The following is an 18,100-nucleotide window of genomic DNA, read 5'->3' as shown; positions in this document are numbered from 1 at the left end:
TTCCTCGTGTCTGCCCCGGTAATGTTTGCTTGGAGAGGCTTTTAATGGAGAACAGGTGCTAGAGGCAGAAATTTGGGAATAAATGGAATGGAAAAAAGGGTCAAAATAGAGCAGGCAGAAAGCAGGTTGCAAATTACAGGGAATATTAATGCCATTGCTTGGATTTGAGGGAGAAATGGTGTTTTTGTGATTTCCTGAGGTTTTGAAGCTCCTGGGGTTAGGCTGGGATTGGGCATGAGCATCATTCCCTGGAATCAATGTGGGTTTTTTCCTTACAAACAGCTCAAAAAATGAAAATGTTCTTTCCAAAGGGAGTATTTCAGTGTTTTGTGTTCATATCCTTATTTCTCTTTTTGGTCTTGAGAACAAATGGAATTTTCTTTCCCAGTATTTTCTTCTTTCCCCACGTTTTTTTCCTCCAGTGCCAGCAAAAGAAATCGGTGGCAAGAAAGCTGGAAAAAGGCAAAAGGAGGAATATTTTTTTAGATCTGTTATTAGATGAATCAGAACTGATAGGGCAACATCAGGAATTGTTAAGGAATTATGAAAAATCTTTATTGTGGGAAAATCCTCCATAGAATGAAATTCTGGGTAGAGCTGGAGGAAGATCAAGGACAGTAAAGTAAAAAAGCTGCAGATTTTGGCCCAAAAATCCCCTCCTGTTGCAAAAACATCACCGAGGGATGGATCCTGCCTGGATCCAGAGATCCAGACCAGTTTATTCCAGGAATTTGAGGAGCAAAGATCAGAGCACTTCTTGGAATATCTTTTTTTTTCCTACTCATGAACAGTTTGCAGAAAAATTTGGGATGGTGAGAGGGCAGAGAAGAGAGACTTTGGCAAAGCAAAGCCTTGTGGATTATCTGGGATCTCTTTGGAACTTGGCTCTTTCCTGGAATATTATTAAAGATCAAATTATTTGGAATTTAAACCAAAAAATGAAGACAAGAATTAGAAATAATTTTAATTTCTAGAATATTTGCCTTTTCTACTCCCAGGGAAGAATTACCATCAGTTTGGGATGCACATTCTAATTTCTCCCAGAAAATATTATGTTTTTGGAAACAAAATCCCCCACGGCTGTGGCGTTAATTCCCTACTCCAACCCTAAACCTTGGGAACAACACCAATTTTCCAAGTGTCTGGAAGGAGGAGTTTGGAGCAGAGGTTCTGGCACAGCCTCATAAATCTTAGCCTGGGAAAGAACCACAGCTCATTCCCTGAGCTCATCCCGAATTCCAAGTGTCCGTGGGTGACGTCAGCTCCGTGTGCTCGGATCCAGTTTGGCTCCTGGAGCTGCCCTGGCCCAGCAGCACCTTGGCTCCTTTGGGAATTTTCACACTTCCATGCACTTGACCTTAGGCCAACAACACTTGGCCCCAATTCTTTTGTTTTTCCCTTTTTTTTTTTTTTTTTTTTTTTTTTTTAGGATTTTGCTCATTGAAGGAAAAAATCCCGATGTCAGAAAGCTGCCAGGGAAAAAAATAAAATTAATATATAAAGCAGACTTGTGATGAGCTGTTGGCATTCCTGGGAACTCCAGAGGTTCCTCCTGTGTTGGGAAGCAGAAGTTTCTCAACAGAAAACACAAGGATGTCCAAATCCCAGGAAAAGAGGGGGAGGTTGCAGGAACAAGGGGAGAGGAGTAGGAAAAGCAATTCCCAAAGGGAAGGTTTCCAGCTTGGCTCTGGAATTGTGCTGAAGGTTGTGATGGTTCTCCTTGGATTCCTCATCCCTGGAAGTGTCCAAGGCCAAGCTAGATGGGGTTTGGAACAACCTGGGATAGTGGGAGCTGTCCCTGCCCGTGGGGTTGGAATGGACGGATCCTGATTATTTGGGGGATTGAAAACTGAGGGAAACGGGAGCTGTTAATTGGAATAAGAACGGGATACCCATCATGAGGATCTACACAAGAGAGGTGGAGTTAGGGAAGGGCAAATTCCAAATAATTCCAGCCTGGGGTAGTGGAAGGTATCCCTGCCATGGGATGGAATGGATGATCCTTAAGGTGCTTCAACCCAGCCCATTCCAGAATTCCCTGGACCAGGCTCAGGAGTGGTCATTTATCTCCAGGGATCACAAGGAGCCCTCCCATTTTCCAGCCACAACCTTCCCTCGTGTGCTGACACCACAATTCCAGGTGCAATTCCCTGCTCTCCCCGCAAATCCAGGTGCACAATTCCCAGCTCTCCCTATAAATCCAGGTGCAATTCCCCGCTCTCTCTGTTTGCCCCACAATTCCAGGTGGAATTCCAGGTGCAATTCCAGGTGCAATTCCCTGTTCTCCCCTCAATTCCAGTGGCAATTCCCCGTTTTCCCAGCTGGCTGTTCCTTCCCTCAGACAGCTGACTCAGCTAAAAATTCCTAAGGGGATCAGCCAAGGGAAAATGGCCTCAAACCATGATGGGATGCCAAAGGAGCAGTTTTGGTTTCTTCCTTTTTTTTTTTTTTTCTATTTTTCCATCCCCCGAATTGACAGCAATGGATTTTCCAACCATTCCCACTCCTTTACATTTCCTGGATGATCCTAACAGGTTATTCCTGCTTCCAAAATAACCAGAGTGAGGATAATTGTCCCTCTTCCTTCATTCCCAAAACACACACACACAGAACTGGGGGTTTGCTTTGGGCTTGCTGTTTTTTCCCAGTAAAAATGTTTGGAATGTACTTTTCTATTATTCCTGGTGGAAATAAGAGCAGAAATGAAGAATCCATAGGGAGTCACTTGGAATATGAAGAGGAAAACATTCCCAGAACTTGTTTTGTGCAGCTCCAATAGCAGCACCAAGGGTGGAGGTGGCGACATCAAAACCCTTTGGAAGGTGGGCCTGGGATTTGAGCTTCCTGCGGGTAAAATTCCATCTATTCTGGGAATCCTGGAATGGTTTGGGTGGGAAAGGACCTTGGAAGAAATTCAAGGGAGCAGGGACACCTTCCACTGTCCCAGGCTGCTCCAAGCCTGTCCAGCCTGGCTTTGGGCACTGCCAGGGATCCAGGGGCAGCCACAGCTTCTCTGGGAATTCCATCCCAGCCCCTCCTCACTCTCCCAAGGAAGAATTTCTTCCAATATCCCATGGAAATTCCCCCACTTCTGGTTTAAATTCATTCCCCTTGTCCTCTCCTTCTCTTCCCATACGAAAAACAACTCTCTCTCCTTAAACCCTGGAATTTGGAATGTTTTCCACCTCCCAAACCCTCCCTTTCTGCAGTGACTGTTTAGAACCTGTGGCAAACACAGGAATTCCAAAGTGCCCCTAAATCAGGAGTATGGGACCAGCAGCTGCTGTTACGAATGGAGAACATCAGTGGCTCCTTAAAAAATCCCTTTGGGAACGCTGAGGAGGAACAGGGATCAGCCTGGACTCCTCCTTCCCGAGCAGCCGGAACAGCCAAGAACTGGCTGCCCTCAATGCCTTTAATCTGTCCTATCTCATGTTCTTGGCTGCAGCACAGGCCTAAAATAATCCCAAAATTGACTTCCTGAGCGCCATAAAAACGTCGTTCCCGAACGCCCGATGGAAAAGGACCAAAGTTATTTATTCCTCACAAATATTCCTGCAATTCTTCCGTTTCTGGGCTGAGGGAGAAGTTTCACGCAGGAGAAAAATGATAGGGAATTCAAAATTTAACGCCTGAAGGTTTAAACCCTGGGTGGGATGTTACAAACGTTCCCTGAGGTGCTAAAAACACTTTGGGATGAGGGATTTGTTTAAAAAAAAAAAAAAAGGGTCATGGAATATTCCAGCCCCTGGATTCTCCCACTTCAAACCACTTTTCCTAAATCCAGGAGCAGTCTGATCCAAAATGTGCTGCCAAAAAAAGAATTTTTTATTGATCCTAAACGGTCTCTGGGGTCAAATTTGAGTTCCTACAGAAAAAGTGATTTAAATAAATTTATTTCAATCAGATAGGAGTGGGATAACGCAATTTCCAGGGAATAAAGCTCCCCTGCACAGGAGGAAAAATCTCGTTTCTGTTCTGCCTAGGAAATATTTTAAGGAATATGATTAAAGAAATGAAATAGAATTAAATAAATAGTAAGTATTTGAATGGGTAGAAATATTTAATTAAATAGTAAATGTGTGAATAGATAGAAATAAGTTAAATCTAAATAAAGAAACATTAAATATTTTAATGAATACAAATAATAAATTAAATATAATGAAATAAATATTAATTATTTTAATGAATATCATCTAATCAGACAAATTTCCAGCTTGGAGCAGTTCTAAGTAGCCTTGATCCAGAGGGAGGGAAGAATTCCTTACCCTGGTGAGAAATGAAGGAAAAGGAGAAGAAACTGTCCAGGGGTTGAGACATTTCCAATGACTCCAAACACGGAGTCTGTGCTTGGGAGCTCCCAGGGAATTCCTGTTTTCCCTCTAAAAGGCTGGAAAATTGGGTTTTCCAGGAAAGCCAGGCTGGTGCCACAGCTCCTGACTGGTGGCTGGGATTCATCCAAAGTTTTGGAATGTGGAAGTCTCCACAGGAGGGGAGTTCTGGGAGCATCTTCTGGGGTAATTTGTTGGAACCCTGGCTGCTGAGAATTTCAGATTTCTGTGCTGCCAGGCACTGACCCCCAAGAGAACACTGCACTTTCCTTAGGCCTGGAGAAGCTTCCAAAATGGAATGACAGAACTGGGATTGTGGGTGTGGAGTTTGAATAGAAGTGTGTGACATCACAGGGTGGGAAACTCAGAGTTTAAGGGTTTAGAATGCAGTAATATAGATAAAGCAAGATGGAGGTTTTGGGGCAGAGGCTTCTCCTTCTTTCTCCTTCTCCTTCTCCTTCTCCTTCTCCTTCTCCTTCTCCTTCTCCTTCTCCTTCTCCTTCTCCTTCTCCTTCTCCTTCTTCTCCATGGGTTTGGGTGGTTTTGTGCAATTGGATAAAAAAATCCCCATTGCAGCCACAGGTGGTTGGGTTAAAAGTGAAAATAATTTGGGTGTCATTTGTTAATTGGACAGTTGATCCTTCAAAGGCCTTGCAGAGAGAGATGGGCTCCATTTTTAGTTTGTCAGAGTGCAGTGCTGCAGAACTCAGGGTTTGTGAGACTGAGACATGGATCAGAACTGATAAACATCTGAGTCCCAACAAGAAATACCGACTCACGCATTTAATCCTGATCCTGGCAGAAAAGAAGCAAAGAATCTGCAGTAATTTAGTAAGGAAGAGGGAGCAGGGCTGTATTCCCACATCCTGAAATTCAGCTGGAACAACAGCCTCAGGCCTGGTGGGCTGAGGATCCACGGATTGCGAAAAGCTTGACTTCGGGCTGTCCAGACAGCCTTGAATCCCAGGATGGATTGGAATGGAAGGGATCTTTAGGATCATCCCATTCCCACCCCTGCCACTGCCACAATCCCAGGCTGCTGCAAGCCCCATCCAACATTTGGACACTTCCAAGGATCCAGGGCCATTGGCACATTTTGGGGGAATCACCCCTGAAGTGGGATTTGTTGCAAATTTCCTGTTATTTCTGCTGGTCCTGTGGGTGAGGGAGAAGAATAAAGCGGGAATATCCATCCCAAACATGCCTGGGCACCTCCTGCTCTGGCAGACACTCAGCTGAGGGGACGTGGCACTGAATTCCCAAGTATTTGTGTGGATCCTGGTGTCCAGAAATGATCTCCCATGGGAATGTACCACGGTAGAGAGCCTGGGGCTCCAGGACATCATTCCAGGTGCTGCTTCCAGCGGCCTCATGGAAACAAAACTGCTCTTGAGAGGAGCAGGTTTTCCTTGGCTCTGTCTGGCCTAAGGCATCCCAGGAGCCAGGCCTGGCTTAGCCATCCTTATGGGAATGCTGGGGCTGATCCAGAGACTCCCAAGTCAAAGGGAATCTCTCCATTGGCTCTGGCAAGGCTTGGATCTGACCCACCCATGCAGGAGCACCCTTGTCCCCGTTAGAAAACCATTTTCCTTGAACTCCTCGGAGTAGAACAATTCCAAAGCTCCTGCTTTTTAATTTCTCCCTCCCCTCCACTTTCTAAATTTTCTCCTTGTTTTTTCTCTCTCCTTTGGCAGCAGCTGCTCTAGAAAAGTCACAGGAGAAACATGATCAGGATGTTTTCCTCACTCGTGGCTGCCCTTGGCGTTATCCCGAGGAACTGGGCTGCTCCCTCTTATCCATCATTCCCTATTTCATGTGGCATTGTTATCAGGAGCTCCAGGTTCATCAGGACCAGGGTTTTGATTGGATTGCAGGGATTTATTTCCCTTTTTAAAGCCAACTGGGATTGAAATCCACTCCCAAATCACTGCAGTATTCCACAGAATTCCATAGCTGGAGGCATCCTGGAGTTGTTATGGACAAACACGGGGTGGATTCCATCAGCATCCAGCAGGTGCTCAATGAACCCTCCGTGGTTCCACATTCCTCACCATTCCAACAAGGAATGTGAAGCCCAGGAGGTGTTTCCTGCCCAGATCCCCCTGGGAATTAAGAGGGATTGGGAAGGGAGATCCAACCCCATTTGGATGCTGGGCTCGGCCCCATTATTTGTGAAAAGGTGTTAAAGCAATTCCGGTGGGGAGTGGCCTCTTGCCCACAGGGTTTTGGGAATTCTGTGGTATTCCAGGCGGGATTTAGGATCTGGGCTAAATAAATAAATAAATAAATAATAAAGTTTCCAAGCTGTCTTGCACCTGTTCAATCAAAAAATCCACTTATCCATCAGATTTCTTGGAAATCCTTGGCTTAAAGCTCCTGGTAATTAATGGAGCAAGGGAATTAATTTATAGCAATTAAACAACACCCACAACCTCCTCTCCCTGGAATGACCTTTCAGTAGTTTATTGAAAATCAGAGATGTTTCCTTATCAAATTCTTATCCCAGTGGATGAATATCCCCGGATAAGTTCAGGCTCTGGAAATAAAAAATAAATGGGTCATTCTTATTTATCTCAGGGAGGATCCCAAATTCTCAGCTCTGCAAAGAGGAATCCTGACAACTTTTAGGATTCACTTCTTCTTTGCTATCATTTTCTCCCCAAAGAAAATAATAATAATAATAATAATAATAATAATAATAATAACAACAACAACAACAACAACAACAACTGTGTTTTATAGAATTCCAGGAGGGTTTTGGTGGGAAGGGATCTTAAGGATGATCCTGTTCCCCCCATTCCACAAGCAGGGACACCTTCCACTATCCCAGATTCCTTCAAGCCCCATCCAACCTGGCCTTGGACACTTCCAGGGATCCAGGGACACCCAAAACTTCACAGGGAAGAATTCCTTCCCTATTTCCCATCTAAATCCACCGTCCTTCAGCTTAAAGCCATTCCCACTTTGAGTCCATGTTTACATTACAAATATTTATGGGGGAAAAGAATCCAGCCCAACTCCCATCTTTACCAATCATTTCCTGGGACATTTGGTGGCATCAGACAGCTCCTTTCTGTCGGAAAAGGCAACAAAATGGTCCTTCCATTGTTCAGCGGGAATGGTGTGAATCCCTAGGGATGAATCCCTTCCAGCCCATGGGTCATTTTGCATTATTGTCATTTTGTGACTTCTGCAGCAGAGATTTGGAAATCTCCATCCTCTCTTTGCTCGGAGCCACGATCATCCCAAAACATCGAGGCTTTGCCATGGTTTTTTTGTGGGATAGAAACCGTGAGGAATTCCACTGAAAAATCTCCCACTGTTTTGTGTCCATAATTCACTGGAGGCGGAGCACTTTAACCTCCCTGAAATTAAAATGTTCTACTTTGACTTGTTGAAATAGGGCTTTGTTTGGGGTTTTTTCCTCATCAAACTCTGGTCCTCTGATGTGGTGTGGGAGAGCCGGAGCTTCCACAGGGTTTGGAATCTTGTTTCTTTTGTAGGATGAAAGTTTTATAGCCAAATTACACCTCTTGTCATGCCCCGAATCAATCCCTGTGAAAGAATCGTGCCTTAGAATGAGGACATGGGGAGCAAAGGCTTCCAGGCCACTCATCCCACAAGTTTTCCACTACAATTCCCACGGAGCCGTGAATTCATAGGACAATGCTATGGAACAGACTGGGAATTAAATCCCTCACACCAGAGGAGCAAAGTGAAATGTTTAGGATGTGATTTATCAATTAGACATTGATCATTTCCCTCGTTCCCCAGGGTAATTCAATTTTACAGGAATTTTCAGTGCAGAAATAATTTAAAGTAGAAAAATCCTGAGCATTCCAATCCATTGATCCTTTGGAGCACTGAGCTCCCAGGAAAACTGACAGTGCAGGAATTACGTCCAGAATTTAACAGAACCTATGACTCTATACTGTATATTTTATATATTAGACATTGGATTATCAAGGAATCCTGGAATCGTTTGGGATGGATGGGACCTTAAAGCCCATCCAGTGCCATCCCTGCCACGGCAGGGACACTTCCCACTATCCCAGGTTTCTCCAAGCCCCATCCAACCTGGCCTTGGACACTTCCAGGCATCCACCATTTCTCTGGACGATGAAATCTGTATGTTTGTGTTGCACCTGGCACGAGGAGATCACAATTCTGAGTGGAAGACACAAAAATCCCAGGGAAAAAAAAATAACGGAATACTTGGAAAACCCAACTCCTTCCCCTTTATGGCCAGGAAGTTGCTCCTTATCCAATGAATTTGCCTTTGCACCAGGACTGGGGGTGCTTAGGCGGGGAAGATTTCCCTGGGCATGGAGGGATTTGAAGGCTGGACTTTGGAGGTCTTTCCCAAGCTTAAAGATTCCAGGATGGAATCCCAGATCTCTGGGATCACCAGAGCTCTGAGTGCCATGTCAAGAAATTCCTGGGACACTTCCAGGAGTGGGAACTCCAAACCTCCCTGGGCAGTTCCAAGGCCTGAGCACCCTTTCCAAGGAGAAATTCCTCCTGGTGTCCAACCCTGGCAGAGCTTGAGGCCATTCCCTCTCCTCCCATCCCTGTTTCCCGGGAGAAGAGGCCAATCCCTGCCTTGCTACAACCTCCCTTCAGGGAGTTGTGGAGAGTGAAATTTCCATGAAATGGGATGGAATCTTTGTCCCATATTCTGCATCTTGGATCCTTCAGTCTGTGCCTTGAAGCAGCTTTGGACGATTTGGAAGCAGATTCCTTTTAAAGGGAAAAGATTCCTGGTCTGAGGGATGGCTACTGGAATTCAGCCTTCACTCTGGGCCATGTGTGTAGGAGAGCAGCACAGCTGGGAATTTTCTCCAGACTTTGTGTCCCAGCCTAGCTTGAGCCCCTGCCAGCCTGCCAGGAGCTTGGGAAGCAGGAAAACAGCAGCTCCAGGGAAGTTCCTCTCAGGTCACTCCATGCAGAAAAAACGGGAGGCTGGGAAGGAGGATGGGGGATCCCGGTTCCAGCAGAGCCTGGAGGGTTTCTCCTCAAACCAGGCCAGGAGCAGGAAAAGGAGCTGGGTCTTGTTCCTGTCACAGAAGTGAGAGCACAAGGCTTGGAATCCCCTGGGAAAACACATGGAATTTCTTGAGGGAAAAACCCTGTGCACACAGAGCCGTCTGAGCCTTTTTTTAGGTGCTGGAAGTGAGACTTTCATCTGGATCAGATTTCCTCTTGGCTGGAGCTCCCATCCAAACCTGCTGGCCAATGGCAACAAAACTCCAGCCTGACTCCACTCCTAATTGGGCTTCCTTGTTTTCCTGCTGCTGGTTGGGATTGGACTTGCAAACGACACCCGAAATATTCCAGGACAGCAAATCCACACAAACAGGGCCACGCTTCCCTGTGTTTGTCCAAGCCCTGGAATAATAATGGTGATTACAATAATAATAAATCCTGGTGGATTTATAAATAGGAGCTGGAGAACCCTTTGGAATTGACTCCGTATCCGCTTCCAGAGGATGGATGCAGTTTATTCTTGCTGGAAGCTAAAGATTTAGGAATGTTCCAGGAGCTGCAGCAAAGGACAGGAAAATGGGAATAATGGGGGTCATGGGTGGGGGGAAATATTCGGGGGCTCTTCCAAGTGCTGCTGCCATAGCTGGGAACACCTGGAAAGAGGGAATGGGGATTTGCCAGGGAAAGAGAAGGAAGGAGAGCAGCAGTGGGAGAACGAGAACCCTGAGGAGGCTTCAAGGTGATGGAATCTGCAAGAAGGGAAGATAAAATTCCATAATTCCCAAACATCTTGGTACAAGTCTATGCATTCATCCCATGTTCCCCAATATCAGGATTTCCTCTCTTTTTAGGGGAGGGGATTGAGATGCAAACAGGGAGAAAGGAGGAATTTTTCATCCAGAGCAAAGGGAAATGCGCTTGGTGAAGAAATTTTTGGGATGTGTTGGGAGCAGGGCAATGTCTCCCAGCATGGAAGAGGGGTCAGGGCAATGGGAAAGAGGAGGATCCCGAAGGCTCAAGGAGGGAATGGGGTAACAACCTGCAGGGCCAGAGGGTCCTGAATTCCTCTAAATTCCACTTACATGAGTGACCCTGGTGGAAAAGGGGAGTGGTGGGATGGCTGTGGAGCCAGGAGAGTCTTGGATCCAGCAGCTTCTCCCAGGCAGGATGGACAAAGGGCTGGAAGAGAGGTCACAGGAAAGGTCAGACCTAGAGATCTGCAACCACACCAACATCAAGTGCCAGGCCATGGGATTTAATTCCCACGAAGGATCCCTCTTCTTCAATTTCCAACTAATTGAGCAGATAAAATACTCCAGGCCATGGGTTTATTTCCTATCCATGATCCCTTCTTTTTCCCTTTCCCAATTAATTATGGAGTAAATCAAACACTCCAGGCCATGGATTTCGTTCCTACAGGAGATTTCCCAATTAATCATGGAGCAAATCAAACACTCCGGGTGCTGCTTCTGGCCCCAAGGCCCAGTCCCAAGTCGTGACTCACGTCCACACACAGGAATTCTTTCCCTCCCCGCCCTCCCAAGAAGAAAATGTCCAAATCCCAATCGCCCTTTGGGAATTGTCCCTGGCTCCTCCTGCCTCAAGATCCAGGGATCTTCCCGAGCTCCCAGGTTTATTTGTAATGGATCTGTGAGCATTTCTGGTTTGGAAGGAGCCGGCTGAATCCTGAGACAATCTCCCAGTTATTCCAGCTCAGAGGTGTTCCAGTGTTTCAAAAACAAGGAATGAACTAATGGAATTGTCTTTATTCCATGGCTGGAATCCAGCGAGGGCAGAGGGATTAAGAGACACACTCGAGCTGAATAAATGGATAGTGATGGAGCAATCCTTGGACTCTTGGATAAATCTTTATTTCGGAAGTGTGTAAGAACTTCTGTCAGCTCCGTGATTCCCTTCCAGCTTCAATAAATATCCAGGCTGAAATCCCAGACTTCCTTTTTTTTTTTTTCCCCTAAAAAATGCTTCTCTGCCTACACCCCTCATATGAGTGAAGGTGAATATTCCCATATTTATATCTGGTGGATAAAATTCCAGGTAGCAAATTCAGGATCAGCAATTTCTGGCACTGCCCTAAAGCTTTACTGTGTGCAGTCCAAACACAGAGCGTTTATATATTAAATAAATCTTAAATAATGATGAATGAATTATAAACTCGTATTTAATATCATGGTTTTATGAGGAAGACCAGCCCATTCCCTAGGGATCAGATAATACTGGAGAACTCGATAAGCACCTGGGACAAAATGCTTGATGATGGGAAAAACATTTCCAAAGCCAGCAAGGAGTAAAGAAATCCCAGTGACCCAAAGGATCTGCAGGAAGCCAATTCTCGGAATGTCTACGACAGGGCAGAACTACAAAGCTGAATTTTTTTTGGGAATTATGAGAGATGAGAGCAGCTCAAGAGGAGCACTGAAAGATGGGTTTCTTTTGGGAGAGCATCCATTGATTTTTATCTCTCTGCAGCTTGAATTTCCCTGGATTTTCTGTGGGCTGGCTGACAGCTTTGTCTGAAGCTGTGTCAGACCAACCCCGGAGCTGTTCCTGGGCACGGAACCACAGGAAATATCCCGGGAAGAGCGTGGCCTCCCTGACACCCCCTCCTGCTGTCATTTATCTGCTGATTAAAATCTTCATGTCCTTTACACCCCTCTCTCCCAAAAGCTCCATGGCTCGGAGCCTTCCCCTCATCAGTGTTCCTGAATTTTCTGTTGTTTCCCCCACATTTTAAGAGGTTTCAGACCTTGAGGGTGGTGAGGTCCTGGAGCAGTTTTCCCACAGAAGCTGTGGCTTCCCCTGGATCCCTGGGAGTGTTCAAGGCCAGGCTGGGTGGGGCTTGGAGCAGCCTGGGATAGTGGGATTTCCTCCTGACCGCGGAATGGGATGATCCTGAAGGCCCTCTCCAATCCATTAATTGAGAAGGAATTTCATAGCACAAAATTTTTTCCTCATTTTCCTGATTTTCCCCTCCACTGGAAGTGGTTCAATTTCTCCCAAGTTCTTCTAAAATTAGGGATTGATGCCCTGAACTCTCATCATGACCAGAACTGGACACAGACACGGATCACATTCCATGTGTTTCTCATGGAAAGTTTTCCCTCTGCTCGAGACCAGCAGGGGATAAAACTATACAAAATCTGGGGAAAATCTGGGAAATTTTCGGTCATTTTGCCTTCTTTGGAAATGCAGAGGGACTTGGGCAAAGGCCTGGAGTGCCAGGACAAGAGGAAATGTCTTTAAACACAAACAGAGTAGGGGTAGATGGGATTTTGGGAAGGAATTCCTGGCTGGGAGGGTGAGGAATGACTGGGATGGAATTCCCAGAGCAGCTGTGGCTGCCCCTGGATCCCTGGCAGTGCCCAAGGCCAGGCTGGACAGGGCTTGGAGCAGCCTGGGCCAGTGGGAGGTGTCCCTGCCATGGCAGGGGTGGCACTGGATGGGCTTTGAGGTCCTTTCCAACCCAAACCATTCCAGGATTCTCTGGAGATAAGGAAGGGCTCTAAACAGGGCCCTGTGGCTCCAGAACTCACATTTCATTCGTTGCCTGCACTTTGACCACGTCCAACATTCCGAGACTGCCGAAGGTCCCGCTCCCGATGCGGCCGTTCCTCTGAAGCTCTTCAGAGGAGACCGGTGAAGAAAATCATGGAAACTGCGACAGTGGAGCAAAATTATTTCCTGAAAACCAAATATAAACAGGAAAATATAAAAATCAGAGAACTCAGGGAAGCGCAAGGATCATCCAGCTCTTATGTATCAGTTCCTCCACGGCCCAAATTCCATTGGGGAATGGCCTTGGGATCTTCCAATCCTTCATTTAGACCTTGGACATCAGCTCAGCTCCAAAGCAAAGCTGCTCCTGTATTTTCTCCTTTAACCACACGATTCCAGTGCTCAGGAGAAGCTGAGCAGAGCAGGAAGGGAAGAGCAGCAGCCCAGGCTCCAGGAATATCCCAGAAAATCAAGCATGTGGATCTCTTTTACGGCTCTGGAGAGAAGATAATTCAAAATCCTGACATTGTCCAAAAATAAAATCATTTAAAAGGCCACTACACCCCGAGTTCTTGGCATCCTTGCTCCAAGTCTGGGTGTGTGTCATTCCCACCTCCCTGTTTGTCTGGAAACAACAAACCCTGGAATTGGAAAGGGATGACACGATGAGGTAGAAAACCTCGATCCATGGGGAAAAGTCAGGGATAACTTTTAGCTGCTGGGGTGACGTGGGAGACCTTTATTCCTTAATAAAAGGAATAAAAGGTTGCTCCAACAAACTTGGAGCAACCAGGAAATGCAAAAGACACCAACAACGGTCCTGCAATTCCCAAACAAGGCCTGGAAAGCTCCCTGATGTTCCCAGCATGGATTAGTCACCCTGCTGGGAAGGCCTTGGCAGCTCCTCTTGGTGGGCAGTCCAACAGGTGGGGCTGAAATTCCAGGGACTTTAATTCATCCGCTGCTCTGCCAACACTGGGAATATCCTTCCTGGGAAATGGGGGTGCAAGTCACACAAATACCCAAAAAACATCCCAAAAATTCTGTGTCCAGGGTGTGAAAAAACACCTCCGACCCTCCTGCAGCCTGCCAGATATTCCTCCATTTCTGTGCTTATCGGGGATTTTGGCTCCCCAACTTTTTTTATTATTTTGTCAAAGAATGGATGACAATTCCCATTCTTTTTGTTGAATTCCAAATTTTTCTTCTTCCTCTTATTGCCATTTGCCAGAGTCCTTTTTTTTTTTTTTTCCCCCTTAAAATTGCTTTTAAAGATTCCATGGGACATTCCAGCAGGGAGCGATGAGGAGACAAATTCTAAAAGTAGAAGGTGAACACACAGAGCCAAACTTCATTTTTTGGGAGCGGGTGTCCAAGCGGTGACTTCGTTCCCACATTCATGCAAAGGAGACATCAAACTTCTGCAAACCAGGAAATCCCAGGAAAAAAAATGTCCTAGGACAAAAAAATGTCCCCAAAAATTGTTGGGATGGACGATCCTTCAGGAAAACATCACTCACAACCTGCCTGTCCCCCATTAATGATGTCATGACCCCTCAATTTGCATTTTCCGGGTGCTTGGTGGCAAAGAGACATTCCAGGAGCCAAACTTCCCTAAAACAGGAACAAGCAGTGGTGTCACATTCCCAATCCATGTTTTGGAGGAGCATCAGGTTCCTCCTGCTCCAAACAGGGAAATTCCAGACTCTGTTGGCACGGAGTTGGAAAAGACCTCAGAGCCCAGCCTTTGGCTTCTCGATGCAATCCATGGAGATTCCAGAAGGAGTCAAAGCTGGAAAATCTTCTCCTCTTGTGATGGGACAGTGGGAGCACCTCGTATATCCCTGTCCTAATCCAGCCAGGAATTTTGGTTTAGGACAGATGATATTGACATTTTTCCTTCCCTGTTTGTGGCCGTGTCCATGCAGAATTCTCTGTAATCCTTCATTTATCCAGCCAAAATCCAGGATGAACATCACCTGTCCCACAGGTTTTAGCTTTTCCTGGATTCCTAAAAAATGCCTCTTTCCCAACCCCCAGAATTCCATCCATTTGTGTGATCATATCCTCATTTTCTCTCTCCATCCTTCCCCTCCCGACCTTTTTAAAGCACAGTAATTAATGACAATTGGATTTGAGGTGCTGCCTCAGATTCCCGGGAAGTTTTGCAGCCAAAGCTCCCCAAACAAGGGAGGGAAGAGTTATTTATAACTCCCCAAAAACAATGAAAAATAACTTTACCTTCTGGAACCATCCAGTCCCTGCAAACCAGAATTCCTCCGTTTTCCTGCTGCTCCAAGCTTTTCCAAATTCCAACAGGGCCCCGTTGTTAATCCCAATCCTGGAAGCCATCAACACGCCGGGATAATTTTTCACCACATTCCAGCACCTCCTCATCCATAATTTTCCTCTTCAAGAGCTTTTAAGTGCATCAATTTCAGATCCAACCTCCTCCTCCTTCCCTGCTGAGGCTCTTTGGGGGAACTTTTCCCACTTCGACGTTCCCAGAGCCACTGGGAAACCTGAACTCCTGGAAAGAGCTTTGGCACTTCATGAAAATTTCACTCCATCCCATGGAATTACATCCAAGAAAACCAGAACAATCCTATGGATGTTTCTTCCTGCTGCTATTGCCAATTAAATCAAAATATTTTGAGTTTTTTCAGCTTTCCTGCCTCTGAATGGTCTCTGGGTGTTGTTTTTTCTCCTTTTTCCCAATATTTTCTTTGTAATTCCAGAGCTTTTAAAATCCATTCATGGACTTGAGGAGTTATTTTTATTCTGGGGCTTCTTCAGTGCCAAACCCTGAAAAAACAATGCTGGGCTTTGAGAGGGAATAAAAATTGCCAGGGAAATATTCAGGTTCATTTATTATTAGTTTAAAAATTGTTATCTATATATATTGTAGTAATAAATATTATTAACAACAATAATTTATGACATGAATGAGACTCTTTTATTGAAATTAGGCACTTTCTTGGTAATAAAAAAATGCAGTTTTTTATTATTTTACTACTTCTGGCTAAAATTAGGGATGTATTTCCTGTCCTGTCCAAACAGCTGGAGCAAGAGGAGGAAAATGTTGCCCAAATCCTTTAAAAAAGGCTCCTTTTCCCCCCTCCTTTTCTCTCTCACTTCCCTTTCCCCCTTCAGCACTGATTTTAATCTTCCCAAATAATTGCTGATGCCATTAATTAATTAATTGTCATCATCCTTAAGGCAAGTTAATTCTGACTGTATGCAAATGAGTTCTTCATTCCCATGTATAGGATTCTAAGGAATGACATTCCCTCCTTTTCCTCTATTTTGTTCATTAATTAATTACTTTAAAATTATAATAATAATGATTGTAATTTTCATTTATTATTTTGTATATTATTTTTCTATATTATTATTATTTTTTATTTTTATTTTTATTTATATTTATATTTATATTTATATTTATATTATTATAGTTGTTTATTATTAGTAGCAGTATCATGTTTTTTTAATTGTTATTTTTGGCTTGAGATCTCCAGCCTGGGAAACAGCAAAAAACTTTGAAACAATTAAAGATTAATTAAATTTTAAATAAAATTCATTTCAAAGGACACCTGGAACGGGGATGAGCATCCTGACGTTTTAATTCCTCCTAGTTTTCTTTTTTTGGTGATTTTTGGGGATACAGAAATGCCCAGAGAGGGATGGATGGATTTCAAGCAGGACTAATAAAGCCCCAAAATTTTCAAGGAAGAGCCTGAAATCCCAACAGTGACTTTCCAAGCTGAGAGATCAAAGCCTCCTGGAGAAAAATCTGGATCCTTGGATTTTTCCATGAGTCAACACCTCCATCTGATCCTTTGGAGATTCTGGAGCAAGAGGAGGAAAATTTCACCCAAATCCTTTAAAAAAGGCTCCTTTTTTCCCCTCCTTTTCCCTCTCACTTCCCTTTCCCTCTTCAGCATTGATTTTACTCCTCCCAAATAATTGCTGATGCCATTAATTAATTAATTAACTCATCTTGAGCCAACGCCTCCGTCCGACCCTTCGGCGATTCTCCCGTGCTTCGTAACAAAGCATGCTTCAAACTGAGCTTCCTCTTCTGGATCAATCCAAGGAATCCCACGGATCCGGCTGCACCTCTTTCCAGCCTGGGGAACTCATCCCAGCTGGAATTCGCCCAAGGAGCTCCTTGCTGGCGGACAAGGGCTTGGCAGCGATCCCGGGAATGGCTCGGCCTGGCAGCGTTCCTTGGATGGCGGGAGCAGCGGGATAATCGGAGCACGGGAAGGAGGAGGGAGATCCCGTTGGATTGTTATTCCCTCGGAGGAAAATCGATCCCAATCCCTAGATTCCATCCCCATGGATCTGTGTCCGGCGCAAATAAATCAATAGGGAAATAATAAATGGAGGTAAATCAATAAATAAGTATCTGCCTTCCCCCATGTTTACACCTTCGCAAGACAAGAGCTTCTCCAAAAAAAATCTGGAAGAGAGGCAGTGAGACTCCAACTAACGTGAAAATAATAGATTTTTTTTGGAATTATCCTTTCTTTCTGTCCAGGAAAAACAGCAGGATGAGGGCTGATTCCAACACAGCCCTCAAAGGACAACATTAGATTAAAAAATTTGGGTGACTAAACAACCATAATTGAGATTATTTGTTAACATTTGCATCCTAGCTCCCTTAACTACTTATTAAAATTAAATTCATTTAAATCAATTAAATTAAATTGAAATGAATTAAAGTTTTGCAACACTGAACCTGCCTGTATTTGATATTTTTGTATCCAATTAAAACTGATCTCTCAGCTCTGCTCTTCTTTACGCAGGATTAGGGGAGTATTTGGATAATCAGGATCATGTCACGGATTAAACGGCATTTGGGGTTAATCACATCCAAATAATATTCCTGCAGCACTCCCAAAAAAACCACAAACCAACAGGAAAAGCCAGGCACGGATTGACCATCCCTGAGACAAATTCCAGCTCTCCAGATGTTCTTTAATTTTCAGGAAATCAACGGCAGCAGCAGACCAGGGAGAGAAGTCTGGGAATGAGAATATTCCTGCTGAGAATCTGAATTTTGTGGATATTTTCCTGCTTGTCCTTCTTTTCTTTTAGAGCCAGGAAAATGACAGGTGGAAATCTTCAGGGTGAGGAGGTGACGGGGGCCCAGGAGCTGTGAAACCCTTCAGGTAAAGGAGGGCACCTGGAGAAGGTCAGGATAAGTTGCCATGTCCAGGCATCCCAAAATCTGTCCCTTAATTCCTAAATTTCTCCTTGGAAAG

This window comes from Onychostruthus taczanowskii, unplaced genomic scaffold (genome assembly GCF_017590055.1).
Source record: "Onychostruthus taczanowskii isolate IOZ18803 unplaced genomic scaffold, ASM1759005v1 scaffold3, whole genome shotgun sequence".
Lineage (NCBI taxonomy): Eukaryota > Metazoa > Chordata > Aves > Passeriformes > Passeridae > Onychostruthus > Onychostruthus taczanowskii.
Note: the sequence above shows the minus strand (reverse complement) of the source record.